This window comes from Anguilla anguilla, chromosome 13 (assembly GCF_013347855.1).
Source record: "Anguilla anguilla isolate fAngAng1 chromosome 13, fAngAng1.pri, whole genome shotgun sequence".
NCBI classification, from domain to species: Eukaryota; Metazoa; Chordata; class Actinopteri; order Anguilliformes; family Anguillidae; genus Anguilla; species Anguilla anguilla.
In genome coordinates, this window is record NC_049213.1 from 17,038,514 (window position 1) to 17,044,270 (window position 5,757).

Consider the following 5,757-nt stretch of genomic DNA (forward strand, 5'->3'; position numbering starts at 1 on the left):
TATACATGTCTCACACATTCTGTTTGTGTCTTTATTACAGTGGCTGGATTATATGTTCAGTATGAATTTTTATATGTGCTTTTTGTGTTACTACAAATACCATCCCATATTCTAACAAATGGTTAAAGCAATTTAGTTCAAAATGAGGTGCAGTAAAACATAAGAAAGGAATTTACAGTTTGCTTGACAGGTCATTTGGTTTTGATGATTTAGACTCAGCCTTCTCAGTGACCTGATTCACATGACAAGGTTCAAAGAGTTGTGTCACATGATTATTTTTCACCGAGAGCTGCTCCTTGGAATGATGTGATGTGTTTTTCATTGTAGATAATAGAAGGGAAAACCCAAGACATAAAATGAAAGTTTGAATGTTTGGTTTGAATTTTGGAGATAATGTAAAGCAACAAAAGTCTTCCACAGATTGAATTGCTATGTAGATTTATTAATTTAGCGAAGTATATTTCACCTTATGAAACTTTTCTTATAATAGATATATTTTTTGAAGAAAAAAAATGCTAATATAAAAAAAACTATGTGCAGATAAATATGCTTGTGCCAGAGCATGTCTGCAATTTCTGGTGTGTGAGCACATGCAGTGTATATAGTGGTCATATGAGTGAGTATTTACCGTAGGTGTTTGAGTTGAAGGCAGCGGTGAGTTGGGGAGTGGAGGTACATATTGTGTGTTTACATGGGAAATGAGTTGTTATTTACAAGGGGTGTGACAATGGATCTGTATCTACAGTGTTGTTAAGAATGGGTCTTGAGTGGAAATATGCATGGGTATTTACAGTGGATGTATGAGTGGGTGTTTATAGTAGGTGTATGAGTGGAAATATGAGTGGGTTTTTACAGTGGGTATGTACAGGAGGTTATGTGAGTGGATGTGTACATGGAGTATGTGTGTGGATGTATATAGTGTGTATGTACCTGGAGTACATAAGTGGATGTAGGCTATACAGTGTGTATGTACCTGGAGTATGTGAGTGGATGTAGGCTATATAGTGTGTATGTACCTGGAGTACGTAAGTGGATGTAGGCTATATAGTGTGTATGTACCTGGAGTACGTAAGTGGATGTAGGCTATATAGTGTGTATGTACCTGGAGTACGTGAGTGGATGTATATAATGGCTGTGTGGGTGAATGCATATAGTGGGCGTGTGGGTGGATGTATATAGTGGGCATGTGGGTGTGTGGGTGGATGTATATAGTGGGAGGATGTATATAGTAGGCATGTGGGTGTGTGGGTGGATGTATATAGTGGGAGGATGTATATAGTGGGTGTGTAAGTAGATGCATATAGTGGGTGTGTAAGTGAATGTATATAGTGGGCATGTGGGTGGGTGGGTGGGTGGATGTACATAGTGGGCACGTGGGTGTGTGGGTGGATGTATATAGGGGGCATGTGGGTGTGTGGGTGGATGCATACAGTTGGTGGGTGTGTGGGTGGATGTATATAGTGGGAGGATGTATATAGTGGGTGTGTAAGTAGATGCATATAGTGGGTGTGTAAGTGAATGTATATAGTGGGCATGTGGGTGGGTGGATGTACATAGTGGGCATGTGGGTGTGTGGGTGGATGTATATAGTGGGCATGTATATAGTGGGCATGTGGGTGTGTGGGTGGATGTATATAGGGGGCATGTGGGTGGATGTATATAGGGGGCATGTGGGTGTGTGGATGGATGTATATAGTGGGCATGTGGGTGGATGTATATGGGGGCATGTGGGTGGATGTATATAGGGGGCATGTGGGTGTGTGGGTGGATGTATATAGGGGGCATGTGGGTGTGTGGGTGGATGCATATAGGGGGCATGTGGGTGTGTGGGTGGATGTATATAGTGGGCATGTGGGTGTGTGGGTGGATGTATATAGGGGGCATGTGGGTGTGTGGGTGGATGTATATAGTGGGCATGTGGGTGGATGTGTATAGGGGGCATGTTGGTGTGTGGGTGGATGTTTTCAGATAGTTACGGAGAGGCTGTTTGCTCGGCTCATGGTCCCTTGCTGCGTAACAGACACAGGAGGAATGTTCCCGCCTGGCTTCCATGCCTGCCTGGAAGAGAAACATCATGAAGAAAAAGATGGAAGATGAGAAGTAAGTCCCCCACTGTTAGCAGTTATCATCCCACTGAGTCCCCTTCCCTCTTAATGTCCTCCTGAGTCTCCTTAGCTCTTAGTGTCCCCTTCCCTCTTAATGTCCTCCTGAGTCTCCTTAGCTCTTAGTGTCCCCTTCCCTCTTAATGTCCCCCTGAGTGCCCTTAGCTCTTAGTGTCCCCTTCCCTCTTAATGTCCTCCTGAGTCTCCTCAGCTTTTAGTGTCTCCTTCCCTCTTAATGTCCTCCTGAGTGTCCTTAGCTCTCAGTGTCCCCTTGTGTGTCCCCTTCGCTCTTAGACCCCCATGTGAGGCTTTTCCCCAAACTTCCACCAGAGGGAAGCAGAAGAATGCTATTTTTCTAAATGCATGCCTGCCACAGTCAAGTTACTAAGACCCATCAATATATTATTAATTACTGCTCTACATAATAATTGTCACCAGCTGTTAGAAAATAGCAATTGGAAAATAGCTCCATTAGAATAACATGTCATCGTATGTATTCTATGTATTCTAATCACTTGAAGATGATGTAATATGTACCGACAGCTCTTGCTTCCAAATAACCGAAGGTGTATATGCATCTGCATAGACTCATCTGTGTGGATGGCACTGCGTAGGAATGCCATTGTGTGGGAGGTACATCACTTTAGTTTCTGTTTGTTTTTTGTGATATCTGTAATGTTTTTTTTTTTTTTTCCCCCTTCATTTTATTCTTATTCCTGGATCGGGCAGGGAGCACAAAAGGTAAGATGGTCTTTATAATTCTCATTGATTTCTGTGTGAGTGAAAACCCTTTAGACTTTAGTACCCATTAAGCAACATTCACAAGAATAAGACACAGTTCATGGTAAAATATAATTGGAGAGCTCACTGCCTTTACAACGTTACACACTAATTTACTCCATTTTGTATCTCCCATGTATGTCTCAGTTTACCCAGTAATCACAGTTCCCAAATGTACTTTCACCATAACTGTTCTACTTATCATTTTTCAATACAATGCAATTTTGTTTAAGTAGATTACAAGCAATTATTTCCCTATTTCTTTGAAAATAAATGTTCGCCCTCACATTTTTTCTTTATCACCGATTTGGAATTCCCAATCTCAAAACTATGCAACCTTACGGCTGCAGCCCCCTCCAGCAGTTCAGGAGGGTCGCAGACTGGCACGCTCAGAGACGCCTGCGTCCGACTGCCGCTTTATATCACTCTGCCTTCCCCGTCCGCTGAGCTGCACAGCCGCGCGGCTGAAGGGCTGTGCTGCTGCAGTGAGTGCAGTAAGACTGCAGGCATTCCTCTCCTGGACAAGGGTTGCACAAGGGTTCCTGACTGCTCTCTCTGGGCAACACTCAGGCATTTTATGCTTCGCCTTGCTACCATCCCCACTGGTACGGTCAGGATTTAGTTCCAGACCGCAGGGCTCTGAGAACCAGGGCTTTAGTTGAATACGCTTCTCAAGAGCCCCACTAATTATTTATTTTAAACTCTGTGTTGATGCTGGAGTTGCACTATATATTAGAACATATACACGGCTGTGAATATAGGACTACAAAAGGCCTGTGGTTTTAGATAAACTATGAGTTCAAGGGTTCAAGTGGCCACTTGGAGGTTAATATATTATTAAAACAGAAGCTTTGTCCATTAGTTCTGTTCAGAAGTGTTGTTTACTCACACTTTAAACATAAGTAGTCCCTCTCATTGCTGCAGGGATTTTGTTAGCTCGTTCTTTACTCTACCTCACTACTCTCTTTGATACTGACAGAAAAGAAGAGGAGAACCGGAGGATGAAGAAGGAAAACATGGAGAAGAAAGAGCTGGACAGAATCAGAACCTTGGGATACGACGAGAAGAAGTTGGCACCATGGCAACGGCAGATCATCCTCAAGAAGGGAGGGAGGGCAAAACATTAGACTCTCAAAATCCATCATGCACTGTGGAACCCCATGAAAGACGTTCTCACTGTAGTGTCCCAGCATGCATTGTGTGATCCTGTGTAAGGCATGCTTTCTTTAAAAACCCAACATGTTTTGCACAGCTCTGTAAAAGACAGGCTCTCTAAACACCCAGCATGCACTTTGAAAGTATGCTTTATGTAGCTCTATAAAAGACATACTCACTGTGAAGTCCCAGCAGGCTCTGCTCAGCCTTGCGAAATATATGTCTAATGTGAGGTCGGGGCACAGCAGATGTTCAGAGTCTCCACACAAGCCACCCGTCTGAATCCTCTTAGCAGATTCCTCTTTGAAGACTTCGCTTAGGTTAACCCTTCCATCCAATTCAGTCCCAATCAACGTGTGTCTGTCCACCCTTCACATTTAGTCCAGTGCTGTACTTCCCATACAGTCTGATTATTTGAGCTGTCCAGCCGTCTGTGTATGTTACCAGGTGCCTATACCACCTCACATATGACATGATGTAAAAAGTCAAGTCAAAAGAAAAATCAAGTAAAATCATTGCTGGTTTGGGCTGCATTGCAATGCTCTCTCTTAAATACAGCCTGCTTTGTGTTCTTTTACAGTTACACTTAAGCTTGATGAGGTTTATATTCAATGTCATATCATTTTGCTCCCTGATCTTGTGAAACACTAATTCACAGCAACACTGTTCCTTCACGTGGGAGGGCTCTGGTAGACTTGCAGAAGAAATTTGGGTTGGTGTGGCATGTCTGTCTGTTGGGATTTTGTTACATAAAAGGCAGTTCTCATGGTGAAACTTGGTGGCACCTATGCCTATGGAAGAAATTGGTGTATGTGCCAACATGTTGGGCAAAGCACTGTTAGGTTGTAGAACAAATATGGCAAATTCGTGCTCTGGAACTTAAAAAGCTCTAGAACTTAGAACTGAAGAAAAAAAAAGTAATGGAACTTCCTTCTAGAACAGCATAAGCAATGTTAGATTCTAGAATAAGACAGATGTTTTCTGATTCTGCAACTTGTGGAATTCTGCCTTGGTCCTAGGATAACACTAGCACAGTATGTTACTAGAATTGTATTGGTTTAAATTTGTCTTAGGGATGCAAGGAACCCAGAAAATGGAATACCTTCCAACCATGGCTTAAAGGAAATCAGAGGTTGAAACTTTGACAACTTTTGTCTGCGATGACTATGATGCACTTTTCTTCAGTCATCCAATACTATCATACTTTTTGTTTAGTTTTCCACAGCCCAGAAATTGAGAAATGAATAGTGAATAGCAAATGGAGCTCCTTGTCCTTGGCTGTACGATTCGGGACAGCATGACAACAAGTTACAAATTCTAAAAGAAAATCCTCTCATTACCGAGGGCAGATTTGCAGTTCACATCCAGTTTCATTCTAGCAATGTTTACACATTATTATAGGCTTATTGTCCCTTTATTTAAAAACAAAAACAGATTTTTGAAGTGGAAAAACAAGTTTGTTGTGTTCGTAGTGTTTCCTGAAGTCATACTTCTAATGTCATTCAGCCTTAAGATTTTCTCTGCCTGGTTCTAAAATGACAGACTTCTGTCTGACTCTAGAAGAGACCGTATCCTTCCTTAAGTTTTCACTTTTCTTTAACGATTTTCTCCTTGTGTCTGAATGTGTGGAGAGAAATGGAACGAAATCTATCACCCAGGGGGTACACCTGTCACTGAATGTGGTACTGTATGTTGAGGCAGATAATGTTAGGTTAACTCA

At 42.2% G+C, this 5,757-nt stretch overlaps 1 long non-coding RNA gene across 1 annotated transcript; it reads left to right on the plus strand.

Moving 5' to 3' along the window:
- The first annotated feature begins 1,930 nt into the window (after nucleotides 1-1,930).
- LOC118210934 lies at nucleotides 1,931-3,903 on the plus strand. Its single transcript, XR_004761936.1, has 3 exons — nucleotides 1,931-2,100; nucleotides 2,832-2,843; nucleotides 3,862-3,903. It is a non-coding gene; the product is annotated as an uncharacterized LOC118210934 (long non-coding RNA).
- The last annotated feature ends 1,854 nt before the right edge of the window (nucleotides 3,904-5,757 follow it).